Below are 16316 nucleotides of genomic sequence, written 5' to 3'. Positions count from 1 at the left end.
AAATCTTAACCAGTAAGACAGTTTTTCCGGGATTATTTTAGGTCATAAATTAAGGCAGAAGGTTAAAATTGCATAGTTTTCTAAGATACTACGAATCCCAGGGTTCTGAAATCTGCAACTTCAAGCAAAATGGAAGATGAGTTGAAGTTTACATTTACAGACTGTTGAAACTCGTTAAGAAGATTAGTTTGGTGAAAAGTGTAGCAAAGAGGAAATACTGTGCCTTGGGATTATTTTGTTTATATTCATGCTACATTTTTGGCATATATATTTGAGATACATTTTGGGGAGGGGTGATTTCTTCTCTTTGAAATCACTTTTCTCTATTGCTATTTTGAAGTCCATTTTTCCTTGTTTCTCCTGTGCTCATCAAGTGGTAAAGAGTTTGGAGTTCTGTGTGGCACAGGTGCTGAGTGTTGCTGTGTTACCCAGCACCTCCAAATGGCAGTGCATGGAATTGGCAGTGGGCTGAATCACTCACTCACTTAAGTATTGTAGGTTTAGGGACTGGGAGGACCAGAGGTTCAGGGAGATACAGAAGAAACTGGGCCCTGTAAGGCAACAGCTCTGATTACCTGAGCTTCTGCTTTTCATCTAAAGAATTTACCTGGATATCCTTTCAAAGAACTTAAAATTTTTAGATGACAGGTGAGGAGTCAAAAAAGCAGAACCTCTGGACATATTCTGCACTTGGCTTGCATTTTGTGTTTTTTACATTTTGTTATGAAATACTTTGTAACCACTATTATATAATTTATTTTATTCTCTTAAAGTTTACAGCAATAATAGCTTATACTGTTAATAATTCAAGTTTATATTTGCCTTTTATTTTCTTGTTTTTAGGATACTTCATTTTCCTTTTATTTTTCAGTTTTATTTTCTTCCTTCTCTCTTGAAAGTAAGTTTTATAAATTTGTTATAATTTAGTTTTATCCAACCCTATTACATTTTGAGCTATTGCTTTTGTCTGACATACTTTTTATTCTCTTACTTTTAGTTTTTATTTTACCTTAGCTTTTATTTTCTGACTTAAATCAAAGATTTTTCAATTGTTTTAATTTACTATTTTAAAGCAGTTTTAAAAATAATTTTACAATGTAATCCTTTAAAACATTGCTATGCTTTTTTTTTAATTTGACTTTAACCCACAGAAGATTTTCCAGGAAGGTTTCAGCTTGGTCAGTTTCAGCTTGGTCAGGTGCTTTAGGGGTGGCCTCAACCGCAGAGAGCACCACCTCCACAAGTCCAGCTGTAGGAGCTGAGGGAGGACTTTCCCTTTGCCCTCTGATAGTGCACTGAAAAATCAGCCCACAAAAGGCAGATTAATGGAGAAAAGGCATACAAATTGACTTAATGTGTACAAAAGAGCCTTCAGAAGGAAGACCCAAAGATATAGGGGAAATTGTCAACGTTTATACTTAGGTTTGACAAAGCATGGACAGCTGTGTAGAAATAGGATTGAAAAAAACGGTATGGTCTAATGCTAATAGGCTGAATGGGGAAACCCAGCAAGGCCCATCTGTCTAGACTCTTGTTGGCTCCTCTGAGCATGCATTTCTCTCTCTCTTTCTTTCTTTTTTTGAGATAGAATCTCACTCTGTCTCCCAAGCTGGTGTGCAGTGGCATAATCTTGGCTCACTGCAACTTCCGCCTCCTGGGTTCAAGCGATTCTCCTACCTCAGCCTCCCAAGTAGCTGGGAATACAGGCCCGTGCCACTACACCCAGCTAATTTTTGTATTTTCAGTAGAGATGGGGTTTCGTCATGTTGGCCAGGCTGGTCTCGAACTCCTGACCTCAGGTGATCCACCTGCCTCGGCCTCCCAAAGTGCTGGGATTACAGGTGTGAGCCACCGCACCCTGCCCATTTCTTTTTGCTGGGAATAGTGTGGGACCCACTCTGGAATGGGAGTCTGATGACCTATGGTCAAACAACGTAGGTAAGATAATTCCTTTATGGTAAGTTTCCCACAGAAAAGTGGCAGAAAAGCTATAGTAATATTTTTAGATTTTCAGGGAAAAGGGGTCCTGGTTTCTATAACCCCACCGCCCCCACCCCTCTTGGAGAAGAGGGATTCTAGTTTCTGTGGCTAGCTTCAGGGGAGAATGGGACTGAAAGACAGGAGGGCAGGAGAAGGTCAGAGGAAACTCTTGCTTCTGAGGCTATTTTTGAAGGCTTCTTTTGGGAGTATTGTTTTCTTAGCCCCAATACTCCCTTCCCAGGACTCAGCCCATGGTGACTGATAGAGGTGGAGGTATAAAGGCCTGGTCATTTTTGCCAAATGTACGATGACTCTGAAGGGTCTTTTTAGTCCCCATGGAGTCTGCAGAGGCTCTCTTTTGGCCTGAAATTCCAGTGTGACTTCTCCCTTTATTCAATCCCACTTAGTTCCTCCCCCTTCCACAGGTGCTGTTCCCAAAGTCACTTCCTAAGTAACATCATGTGCTGTAAAGTGCTTGTTAGAATCTGCTTCTATGAGAACTCATGCTGTAATATTAACCTTTTATTTTATTTAAAAAACATCAGCTTTATTTACATAAAGGTAAATTTACATACAGTTGACCCCTGAACTACATGGGTTTGAACTTCATGGGTCTTATACATAGGCGTTTTTCAACCAAACATGGATGGAAAATGCAGTATTGATGTGAAACTCCGGTATAGGGAGGGTTGACTATTCACATGTGTGTGAGTTCTGCAGTTCTGACCTTGGGCCTTGAGTTTGCATGAATTGTGATATATGCGGGGGTTCTGGAACCAATCCCCCACTATACTGAGAGACAACTGTATAATGAAATGCAGTCATTTTAAGTGTACTTAAAGTGCTATTCCTCGATCAATCCAGGCATAGTGTGGCTTTCCTGCCTTTGAAACCAGTCCAATTGTCCTATAAAACTGATATTTATGGTTTATTTTGAATAAACATAGAAATTGACCCTCCCAATCTTAAAACTTGAAAAAGTTACAATTATCTTATGTGAGTTGCTTTCTCAGAAAACCAACCATCAGGCCTCCCAAATAGTATCAAGGAACTGAAACTTACCAGATCACCACATCTGGACGATGAGACACTAGACCCAACACCCATCATAACTGCCTGCCTAACCACCTGCTTCCGGTTGACCAATTCCTCTTTCTTGCTCATCCCTAAATCTGTTTTTTTTTTTTTTCCCACATATAGTTACATTCCTTCTCTGCCATTTAAAGCCTTAGTTCTAGACCATCAGGGAGATGGATTTGAGACTGATCTTCCGTCTCCTCAGCTGCAGCGCCTTCTTCTCTGGCAATACTTACTGTCTCAGTGACTGGCTTTCTGCACAGTGAGCAGCAGGACCTGGACTGAACCCCTGGCATTTTGGTGACACCTTTGTACTTGCTCTTCCTTTTTCCTGGAAATCTTCCCCTCTGCTGTCAGTATGTGTGGCCTTCCATTCCTTCAGTGCCATTTTCTCATGAATACTTTCCTTTTCCACTCTATTTAGAAATGCAAGACACCTTCACTCTGAAAACTTAGATATACAATTTTTGTTTTATTAGTTTCATGGTATTTATGACCTGCTGGTATGTTATATAATAAGCTTATTTGTTTATTTCCTGTCTTCTTTTTCTATGTTATCACCTCCACAGGGCATGGATTTTTGTCTGTTTTGTTCATTGGTGTATCCTCAGTAGCTATAAATATTTGTTAAATAATTGAATGAATGAAAAAAACTGGGTTTGAATTTTCATTATATAAATACCTTGAGGAGGCGGGCACCGTGGCTCACGCCTGTAATCCCAGCACTTTGGGAGGCCAAGGTGGGCGGATCACGAGGTCAGGAATTCGAGACCAGCCTGGTCAACATGGTGAAACCCTGTCTATACTAAAGATACAAAAAATTAGCCTGGCATGGTGGCATGTACCTGTAATCCCAGCTTCTCTGGAGGTTGAGGCAGGAGAATCGCTTGACCCAGGAGGCGGAGACTGCAGTGAGCTGAGATTGCGCCATTGCATTCCAGTCTGGGTGACAGGGCGAGACTCCATCTCAAAAATAAATATGTACATACATACATACATACATGCATACATACCTTGGGGAGTAATTTGTTCTTTCTGTGACAGTGCTATAGAGTTATATTTCATACCTATCTTACACAGTCATTGTAATAAAGTCAAATGTCATTAAGTGACAGTAATGGCATGATATCCTATTGAACAGTAACGGCATGATATCCTATTGAGAAAGTCACAGGAGATAGGTCTGAAAATCAGATAGGCCTTGGAAGCATTAAAAAAATATGAGAGCTGGAAGATGTGACATCCTTGAGATGTTTTGGTATGTGTATGTGCAGGTGTGTTTAACTGGAATTTTGATTCTAAAATGTAATTCCCGTCAAAAGTATAGTTCACATTAACATTTAGTTCAAAGCTACCCCTTCCTCTGTTTTTACTCCACCCTTGGTGAGCAGCTCTGGATTTGTGGAATACTCAGGGACACAATTTGACTATGATACTTGGGTGAAATTTAAGAGGGGATAACAGAGAGGTTTGAAAGTTCTCCCTTTACTCTAGATCAATGGATTGATGACTTTTTGTACTTTATGTAGCTGGTGTGGTTATGTAGCCATCAGGATAGTGGAAACAAGCAAACTTAAATGTCTTAATGACTTAACAGGTTTATTTCTTACCCATATTTCACGAGGCCATCCATTGGAGATGTGCTCCACATTGTCCTTACTCAAGGACTGAGGGAGAATCTATCCCTGTGTTTCCATAGTTAATGAAGGAATTTAGAAAAGGTTATGGAACTCATGCTTTAGCTTTTAAAGCCTCTGGCTGGAATGACACCTCTGCCTGGAATGACTTCTGTTCATGTCTCATATGCCACTACTAATCACAGGGTCACAACTAGCTGTGAGGGAACAGGTAGTGTAGGAAGAGGAAAGCACCAGAAATATTTGATTAGCAGCCCTGATGGGTAGTACCACAGGTAGGTTGGGCTTGAGGTCACCTTCTGCATTGGAGGGGCCTCTTGTCATTGGTAGGCCTAATTGGACCAGGGCAGGGCCCAGGGCAGGGCTCAGGGCAGAGATGGGCTTGAAATGAATTGTTAAGGTCAAATGCTCTCAGTTTTAGGTGAGTGGTTTTAAAATCTTAGTGAGGAAAAATATCCACCGAGGAACATGATTAAAAGAAAAATCGACTCCCCTTAGGCCCCCACCCAGTGACTGATGAAGTGATTCTGAAGCTGGCCATTAAATCACACTTTAAGAAATATTGAAAAAAAATATCTTTCTTTGGTTCACTTTTCTATTCTCTTCATTAGAGTGGAAAAAACTCTTTGAGAGTACCTGACATACAACACTAAACCCTTGGTAAATCTTTTTTGAGTAAAAAAAAAGAGCAACCATCATGAAACACTTAAAAAAACCAATATAACCTGACTTTCAAAACTGTCTTGGGTTAAATTTCTTAGAATGCTGTGAATTCTTACCAGGAATGTCTATTTTATATATACGGCATGCATTTTCCTCATCAATTAGCAACAAATGCAGAAATTAAAATTAATCAGTAGTAGCATGCTTAGGATAATAATAAAATACCCATAGGCTGTCTTTTAAAAACCTTGATTTCTGAAAACCTATAACTTCTTTCATTGATTGTCTTTTTCGATTAACTTTCCACTGTATTCTCCATATCCTTGGACTGAGCGAATGATTACTTTTGTCATTTTAAGTAGTTCTTCATGGGAAGTACTTTTTTCGTTTTCTCTGAATATGACTGTCTTCTGTGATTATAATGATTGACAGCATATTTAAAATTAAGATCATTTGGTTAGTATTCTAAGCAATGTTCAAGAAATAGCAAATTCCCTCTTGAAATGTTTTGTGTAATGTAATAAATTTATATTGCTAGTTTAGGAATGGCTTAAAGTGCTGATAACTCTCAAATAATTAGACTGGTTACCTAAGCACTGCTCTATGTAAATGGAATATCTATTTTAGTCCACAGACACTACAAATTAACCAGAATTATTCCAAATGAAAAATTACAATAAAATTTTATTTACATGTCATTATAATTACTTTTAGATATAATTAAAATTCTTATTCTTTTGTATTCCGCTAAGATCGTCATAATTTATAAATATTTCCTGTATAGTTCTCGTCATGTATACTTTAGGAAAAGTGGATGAAATTTTTTTTTTAAACTAAATTTCTAGGAATAGTATATAATTTATTTTATAAAATATCACTTTTATAAAAGGGTTTACTTTTAGCCCAATGTAGTATTAGTAGGTTGAGCTATTTCAGAGTGAAAGAGGAATCTAAACGTCACTCTATGAAATGATAGGAGTTTAAATTGCTGCAATTTTAAAATTATTTATTAATATTCTGGCTTAAAATTATTTATTAATATTCTGGCTTTTTCTTGGTATAAAGTTTACATTTCTGGATAATGTTTCTTATTGACCTGAATTCTTTTTTTTTAAAAAGGAATTTAACTTAATACCACATCTTGCTGAGCAAACTAAAATTTCAATGTAAACATCCAAAGAATTAACTTTCTATTTTGCTGCTCTCACAGTCTTCATTTTACTTAAGCTTCTTACCTGTATTCTGCAACTATTAATAAACTTCAACTCACTTTGGGAGGCTGAGGTGGGTGGATCACCTGAGGTCAGGAGTTCAAGACCAGCCTGGCCAACGTGGCGAAACCCTGTCTCAACTAAAAAATACCAAAGTTATCTGGGATGTGGTCGTGGGAGCCTGTAATCCAAGCTACTCAAGAAGCTGAGGCAGGGAGAACTGCTTGAACCTAGGAGGTGCAGGTTGCAGTGAACTAAGATGGCACCACTGCATTCCAGCCTGGGCGAAAGAATGAGACTCCATCTCCAAAAACAAAAACAAAAACCAAAAAACTTCAATTCACCTCTCCTGTGCTAACCTCCAGCAGTAATCAATGTGGCATCAGTTATATCATTTTTAGGGTGAATATCAGCAAAAGTAATGATAATTTCCTAAACAATTATTTAAAGACAGGAAAGGTGAGAGAATTTCTAGAAACAATAAAAGAACACACCTCAGTTATAGCCAGGAGTTTTATTATTCTATGAACTGGTTTAATCTTTAATTCTGGCCAAGTTGCCTTTCAAATTAATGTCAAAGATGACCACATAGTGAGAGTATATATCAGCTTCCCCCACCAAGCTGGTATGTATGTGTTATATATTTTAGGGCAACCCAAGTGTCAGCTTCTTAGATGTTCCCTAGGTCAACTGAGTTCATATTGTATTCTTACATTTAGCGTAATTGGCTACAACCTGTAACCCAATGTCCCTTCTGATATCTTCAGTTTCATGAAAGTCACTTATTCTTGGTCTGATTTTCTAATGTTGTTTTATCCTCTTTGTCTATTGTACCATTTATCTTCTGCCTCTATGAATTCCTTTCCCATGCCTGTTCTCCCACTATTCTATCTTTAAATTACTGCCATTGCACAATTTTATTCTGCTTCCAAATTACCACCAAACATGGGCTGATTGTCTAGAAAATTTTTATTGGATATGTGGGACAAAAAATATAAGATTATATCATAGTACAATATACAGTTTAAAATTGGATAATAGATATTTGCATCTGTTAGCTTTTGCTTCATGAGAAACCACCTGAGAAGTTTAAGCTAACAATCATTTTATTATTGTTCCTGAGTCTGTGGGTTGACCAAGTAGTTCCATGTCCATCTGAGGGCTGATTATTCTATAGCTTTACTTTTAATTTGGCCAGTTGGTGTTGGATGTTGACTGGGGTGATAGGGATGACTGGTGGCAGCGGCCACTCCAGACAGCCCACTGCTGTCATCACGCTGGCTGCAGCAGAGAGAAATGGCTGGGGCTGCATGCTCCATGGAGCCAGTGAGAGCCCTGCCCCTTCTGAGTTGGGGCAGAAGTTCCCCAGGTGTTGCTGCAGCTGCCCAAACTGTGGCTGCAGACTCACGCATCCTGCACTCTTGAGGGCCTGGGAAGGCCCCCCTGCCCTCACAGGCTTGGAAGTGCCTGCTCCCTCTGCCCAGATTCTCCCTGCTACCAGTGCCTGCTCCCATCTCAGAGCAAAGTTGAGGCTGAACCTGGGCACCATGAGTGGCAGCAGGAGGCAGGCAGATTCCTAGGTGGAAGGGGGAAGTTCCCCAGTGAGACCCTACCTTCAGGCCAGGTAGGGCCTGCAGGCTGGGGGCTGGGCTGCCAGTCTCACGGAGTGGAGTGGGAACTTTTGGTGCTTTCTCTGGGCCCACTCATGGCTGCTCATGGACCAATTGGTGCGACATCATCCCCTCTGGGGCCCATAAAAGTCCCGGGGCTCAGCCAGAGCTGAGCAGATGATGGAATGACCAGCAGCAGAGAGAAGCTTCCCACTCCAGGGTGTCTGCTCTGCTAAGAGCTGCAGAGAGGTTGGGATGAGCTACCAGCAGAGAGGAGCCACCCACCCCAGGGCCTCCTCCTCTCTGCTGAAGGCTGAACACTTGTTGGAACATCCTGGCTGCAGAAAGGAGCTAACCACAGCAGGTCTCTGAGTTATTCTACTGCTCAATAAAGCTCCTCTTCATCTTGCTCACCCTCCATTTGTCTGTGTGCCTCATTCTTCCTGGTCACAGGACGAGAACTTGGGGCCCACCAAATGGCAAGTGTAGAAGAGCTATAACACACACAGGGCAGAAACATATCCCTTGCTCACTACATTGCTGGCGAAGAGAAGAGCTGAGGCGCTTTGGGGAGCCTACACATGAGAGCTCCCTGATCCAGGCTGTGACTCCCTCTTTGAGGCCCTACGGGTTTTGGAATCTCTGAGCTTCTGTGCACTGCTGCATTCCCTGGTGCCAGCTAGGAAAGCTGCTTGCAGTATAGCTGGTCCAGCTGCAGCCTCGCAGAGAACTGGCACCTGTGCCAGCACCTGAAGCTGCCTGCCACACTGTAGGGGCATAATCAAGGAAAAGTATATAGGAAGAAGAATTATTGAGCCAACTTGCAAATAATCTACTACACATTGTTTAACATTTTATATATTTTTAAAAAGTGGTCATCTTTTCTTTTAGGGGACATATATTTTAATGCATGGCTGGGCTAACTTCTCTTCTTCTAAACTTTTTTCTTTTCACCCTGACTCAGTAACTCAATCATGCCCAACCTCTGATTTTGTTTCTTCATTTTATGAGCACTTTTCTTTTAAAACTCTTCTTTGTCATCTAAATCCATCTCCCAAAGACCTAATTTTTGTAAACAAATCTGAAGATATGTTTATGAGTAAAACAGCTCTCTCCATGAAGGAAATCCAGTAGACAACTCAATATTTTTCTTTCAGCTACACAAATATGAAGATTAAAATGTGAATTCCCACAAAGCAGTAATAGTACTTTTATGTATTCAGTGCATAAACAAGGCTTGGGATTTCTAAACAACTTACAATAATTTTGAGGCCTCTCTATGGGTCCTCTGTTGTTGAAAATTTTATAGCAAGCAACCTGAAAAAAACCTTTTAGAAAATGGATATTCCACAACAGACTGGTACAGAAAGAGAAATGTGTTGATGATGACCAAAAAAACAGGAGGATTTTGAAATAGTATTACTTACTTTTTAATAATCAGGTTTTATAAAACTACCAAATTTTATTTTCAAAACCTAAGAGAACTTTGCTGTATTCAAATCTAATTAACAGTGATGGAAACTCTAAAACCTGAAAATTTTAACTTAAGAATTTATTTTTATTCTGGGAGTAAAGTAGGATTGTGCTCCTAGACCAGGCTTCAAGGGACTTTCCTGTCATGTTGAAGTAGCAACCTGAAAATCTGGAGGTGGAATATGTGATTTTACTTTTACGATTGCAATGGAGGGAGTAGAGTCTAGAGATCTGGTACATGTAATTATTTAGCAATCTAATCAGATATTACATTTGGGTCAATAAATGGCATAATTGAACCTCTCTGATGCCTATAGCACAGGGATATGTGCTTGGGTAGGATTGTCTGATAAAAGATGGGTCATCCAGTTAAAATTAAGTTTCAGATAGACAACAAATAATTTTTTTTAGTAGTAAAAGAATGTCCTATTCATCTGAAATTCAAATCTAGTGGGGACATTCTGTATTTTTATTTGCTATTTCTGAAAATTGTTTAAACAATATAAAGCTTAAAAGCCAGGACATACATAAGAAATAATAACACAGAGAAACACATTGTGGTGGATTTAAAATATATCCACAAGTTCTTTGGCACTCCATTGAGAGGTGGGATGTATGTCTCGTCCTTTAAATCTGATTGGATTTAATGATTCACTTGTAACCAATAGATGCAGATGAAATGCCTGCATAGCTATTGAGGCTAGGTCATAAAAGACATTGTAGCTTCTGTCTTGCTTTTGCAGATGAGCACCCAGGAAAGAAAAAGACTACCCTAAGGCCACCATGCTATAAGGGAGCCCAGGCCACATGGAGAGGCTCAAGCAGCTGCTGTAGTTGACAGCCCCAGCTCAAGTCCCTCTGAGATGGCTGCTTAGAGCCACCATGACCACCAGTCATGGGAGCAGGCACCCATAGTGGGGAGAAGCCAGGCAGCGGGAGCAGGCACTTCTGAGCCTGTGAGGGCAGGGGGGCCTTCCCGAGCCCCCAAGAGTGCAGGATGCATGAGTCTGCAGCCATGGTTTGGGTAGTTGCAGCGACACCTGGGGAGCTCCTGTCCCAACTCAGAAGGGGCAGGGCTCTCACTGGCTCCATGGAGCATGCAGCCCCGGCTGTGTCTCTCTGCAGCAGGCAGTGTGATGGCAGCGGTTGTGCTGTCTGGAGTGGCCGCTGCCGTCAGTTAGCCCTGCATAGCTATGGAGGCTTCAGCCTCCAAATCATGAGTAATTCCCAGCGGAAGGCCAGGCATTGTGGAGCACAGATAAGCTGTGTGCTATCTTAATTCTTGACTTCCAGAATCCAGGAGCATAGTAAAGTGGTTTTAAGGCACAAAGTTTTGTGGTTATTTGTTATGCAGTAATAGTAACTGTAATACACATGCTCAGTATAAAGTGCATGGTTAAAATAATCAGTGGTGCACGAGCTTAGTGGAAGAAGTAGTCACCAGAGGCTTTGGTAGGGCGAGGATTCCCCTGCTCTGCCCTGCCCCTACACTCAAAAGGCGGAGCTTTATAGGGAGTATAGAACATGGGAAATGAGAAAGGGAGAGGGTGAAAGCAGAATTAGTGGCAAAGATCCTTGTTCCTGTTTTTTTTTTTTTTTTTTTTTTTTTGAGATAGAGTCTCGCTCCATCACCCAGGCTGGAGTGCAGTGGTGCCATCTCAGCTCACTGCAACCTCGCCTCCCAGATTCAAGCGATTCTCATTCCTCAGCCTCCCAAGTATCTGGGATTACAGGTGCCTGCCACCATGCCCAGCTAATTTTTGGATTTTTAGTAGAGACAGGGTTTCCACATGTTGGCCAGGCTGGTCTTGAACTCCCGGCCTTAGGTGATTTGTCTGCCTCGGCCTTCCAAAGTGCTGGGATTACAAGCGTGATCCACCACGTCTGGTTGATAACCTTGTTCTTTTTCCTTTACAATTTTCTTCTTAGGATAATTGTAATTTAAAGTAAATCAGCTTGCAAAGCACTGGAAAAAGATTAAGGGTTGAACAGAAGAAGGAATAAATTAAACTCCCACTTTAATTTCTGGGCTATGTTTCTGAGCATTTGAAGATGAAGCTGTTATGGCTGTGCATAGGACTTAACGGTCTTTAGGGAGCCTGATAAACTGAGAAACAGATTGCAGTAATTTTGCATTTGTGACCCACTAGGCTGACTTAGTCGTTTAAATTTCACATTTCTTTAACATGCTGAAACAAGGAAATTTTAAAGTGTTCTTCTAAAAGAACAGAAAAGTTTCATGGGAGAACAGAGCAATTTGGTGAAAAGAGGATTTTCTTTATGCCTCAGTGCCTTCTAAGAAGTCTCCAAACTGCTGAATGACCAAAGATAAATGCAAAAGAAACTATGTTGTCTCTATTTGTGGAAGGATTGTTTCTGGGCGTCACCATGCGCAGTTGTTGTAGGGAAGATATTGAAGGTTGAGTCATTTTCCCTGGGGACTTGACAATGCCTGAGAAGTTTATAATTCAAAGCATGTCTTATATTACTCAAAATAAAGTTAACATCTAGGGATTTCTATTTACATGTGAAAAAGTACACTTCTTAATTTAGAAGTGGACTTTGGGCAAAATTATGGGTGGGTATTGTAGAAACAGTCTCTGTACCCCTGTATTCTTTACTTTCTTTACTCTCTTTCCCCCACACCTCTCAGCACCTTCCCAGGACCCCTCAGCTCTTATGCCCTGTCCTGGCCCACCAGTTCATCTCTTCCTCTGCAATAGCCTGCCAGCGCTGGCTTCTCTGTTTCCTCCAGTCTTGCCTTTTAACCTGTTGATGGCTCCTTCACAGGTACCATTCAGATGTATTTCCCCTTAGTGAGGCATAGCAACCACGTAGTCTGTATCTTCCGGAATAAGTCATACACCTATCCTGGTACATTCCATTGTCTCCATGGACTAAAATTCCTCAGCAATTCTAAGATTTTGATGTCAAACTCGTTTCTCGTAATTCCTCTTAAGTCTGAAACTCCAAATCATTTTTAGATAATGTGTTTAGATTCTTTTTAAATTTTTTTTAAAAAAAATTTTTTTGAGATGGGATCTCATTCTGTTGCCCAGGCTGGAATGCAATGGCATGATCATGGCTCACCTCAGCCTTGACCTCCCCAGGCTCAAGTGATCTTCCCACCTCAGCCTCTTGAGCAGCTGGGACTGCAGGCATTCAACACTGTGCCCAACTCATTTTTGTATTTTTAGTAGAGATGGGGTTTTGCCATGTTGCCCAGGCTGGACTCAAATTCCTGGACTCTACAGATTCACCTGCCTCAGCCTCCCAAAGTGCTAGGATTACAGGTATGAGCCATTGCGCCTGCCAGTGTGTTTAGATTCTTCATATGAAACTTCTATTCCCCACACCTCATTGCTTCTGTTTTTTAAAAATCAGTTTTCTGGTTACTCTACAGCTTTCATTGTAGCTGCTGATTCTTGCCTTACTCTCTTTGTCCTTGCCCAAATTCTGGCATTTTTCCATCCATCCATCCATCCATCCATCCATCCATCCATCCATCCATCCAGTTTATTATTCATGCAGACAGCTCATATTATACAGTAGCCTCATAGTTATGATGGCCCTCAACTTTGGTGGCCTTATTTGTTTTTCAATGGAGTTACCTGCACGTAGTGAATATTATGTTAAAGATATAAAAGTATTTAAAGTATAAACCAATTGTTGAAGAGTATCACCACTTTGGTAACAGGATCAATAGCTCAAATTTCACTGGCTTTCCTTCTCCCTTTGTGATATGGCTGGCACTTTTAAGACCCTGCAAATTCTCACCTAAGTCTTCAGACTCCCTGGGAGAAGGTATGTCTCATGTGTGCCTCAAAAGAGTCTGTGGGTACATTCCCTGAACACTGTCTTGATCCCTCTGTACTCTTCGGACTCCCCTTTGCCTGCAGGGCTGCTTGTCAGTGCTCTACCTGCAGCTGCTTGCTGCAAAACACCCATGCTCACTTCATGTGTTCATTCTCTTTGAACTTTCCCAATGTACCAAAGAATGTAACTTACTTGGTTAGACTTTGTTTTAGAGACTTAAGTAACACTCTTATGCCTGTCCTGTCTCAGATATTCCCTTATGAAATAAAGGTTGGTGGTGGTGGTTGTTGTTTTAGCTTTTGACTTTATTTGCTTGTAGTATAAGTTTATAGTAGTGTTTCTCACTTTGAATCACCCACTTTAAGTTACTCCTTTAAAAGTGCTGCTGCCTCAACCCCAAAGATTCTGGTTTAATCCATCTGGGATGGGCCCCAGCATCAGTTGATTCTACTGTGCTGTGAGGGTTGAGAACTTCTAGTTTATAAGCATTGACAGGAGGCCAACGTTATAGTCATCTCCTCACCTTCCTAATCTTTATTCTAGATGTCCAAATAGTAGTCCTCCTCCTTCAGATGAAAGCAGATGAATCACCCTCACCCCCCAGCAAGTCATATCAAGAGATCCACCTGATGGCCAGAGAAAGCTGAATTTTAATTTGGTGCTTGAAGTGAGTCCATAGCAATTTGTATAAGGAAAGAATTTCAAACACAGACTTCAGAGGGAGAAAGAGATAGCATTATATGTGCTATAGAGTTCCCCATTCTAAGCTATAAGAATAATCTTTGGCCAAGTTGAAAAGGATTGAGTAGGATTGGAAAATAAGTATATATTATCTCATTTTCAGCCTTGACTTATTTATCTTCCTGTTCACTATGTAAAAACACAGTTAATGTCACATGTAATATTAATTCTGGATTTTAATAAATTTCTAGTTTGCTAGGGCTAAAATTTATATTGGGGACAGGAGAATCTTTCAAAGAGTCAGTCAATTATGCAGTTTCTTTTGGACAATCAGCAGAGGAGGATTTAGTGATGATAACGAAGTTGGAGCTTTAGGTCCTCTGGGAGGAACTCTAGAAATGTGTTCATATAGTCCTATTTTTTTTTTTGTAAAATTTGCATAAGAAATATTTTTTTTTCTTAAAAAGCATTTTCCTCCTCAATTGCAGAAGCTTCAGACCTTGCTTAATTTGATTATGTCTAATCCCTGAGAACACTGTGAAATAGAATAGTTACTCTCTTCCTCAAAGTGAAACAGCTCTTAGTTCAAGTGTCTTTATCTTCCATTTCTTTTCTATTAGAAAAGAAGTAACAAAAAGGCTTACCACAGGGCTTATTTTATATCAACATGTACCACTAACTATGCACAGTTGTTAAATTATCGCAAAATCTATCTGTTGATAAATAGTCATTGCCTCAAGCACCTGAGGGCCTCCTACTACCATTCCATCGAATCCCTGCAATTCACCCAGGCCTCCCATTATCCAGCAACTAATGAGGGGCATGAGGGAGCAGTTCAGGACCTGGTCCAGTGTTATGACAACCAGCCATTCTGAATGGTAGATCTCAGTGCTAAATGAGTTATTAAATAAGTTGGACTCCATGCCTGCTTAAAAACAACTTAAAAAAAATCCTCCTGTTACATATTATACGTCAGAATACTAAGCGTCTAATTAAATACCTTTATACAAGAAGTGGTCCTATAAAATGCCAATATATTTTATAAATCATTTTTGGACATTTGTTTTGTGTTCATTTAATATCTGATTTGTGTATGACAAAGAAAAATTATGTCATGTTGAAACTAGATCTTAGATTAGTCAAAAAGAATTTGAGGAATACCTTAATAGGGCTTTAGTTTTAGGTTTCTTAAAATATATTGAAATAAGGAAGCCAGCTGCTAACACAAAGGAGTACTACTCAGTAGTCACTGTGTAGGAGTTGCTGTGAGGACTAGAAAGGAGACAGCACAGATCTTCAACAATTGCTTAAATCTTTACCAAGAAATACATTGTGCAAAGTGCCATACTTAGACTCTATCTAGAGATGATCCACATTTTAGAGAATTGTAAGCTCATGGTATTATCTTCACATTTGGCAATCTAGAAATAAATAAATCATTTGGGTTATATTTAATGCACGTGAGTGTTAAAAGTAAATGAAAAATAAATTTAGGATTAGGTTGTTTAAAATATATAAGCTTACTATAGATCATAAACCATGATATAGTCTTTGAAAGGAATTAATCTCACCTTATTATTTCAGCGGGTCTTTTTATTTATAAAGTAAAAAGAATCTACAGTTATATTACATTTCTAGACTTCAGGGCCCTTTCATACGTTTAATTACTAATAAACAGATATAAGTAACAAAGGGAACAGATAAAAATTACTTCTGGATAGAAAAAGTGACTCCCATGTATTTTCAAGACAGTTTTATTTGAAGTTTCACAAATGGCCTGGAATCACACAAGGGAATACTCAAATTTGCAGATGCTATTAGTTTTTCTGCATAAAGACTTGCCTGCCTATTTATTCAACACTCTAAAAACCTTTATTGGGTGTTCACTTTGTGTTACACTACAGAGACAAAAGAATGCAGATGACACAGTCCCTGTCCTGTAAGACGTGGTCCCAGTGGTAGAGACAAACAGGTAAACAGAAGACTTTACTTCATATAACATGTAAGGGGTCTGCAAAAGTAAATTAGTCACTCTACATAATTATATATCTTTTTAGTATAAGATGCTGCTTGGCAGAAACTCCAAAGGAGTTTTCAAATCCAACACAAATTCCCTCCCACGGGTCTGACTCATCAGAAGGGCTTATTCTGTACTTATGTTAAATGGA

This window comes from Macaca mulatta, chromosome 12, assembly GCF_049350105.2.
Source record: "Macaca mulatta isolate MMU2019108-1 chromosome 12, T2T-MMU8v2.0, whole genome shotgun sequence".
In the NCBI taxonomy this organism is placed as follows: Eukaryota; Metazoa; Chordata; class Mammalia; order Primates; family Cercopithecidae; genus Macaca; species Macaca mulatta.
The sequence above is the reverse complement of the archived record's forward strand: the minus strand, read 5'-3'. Positions refer to the sequence as shown.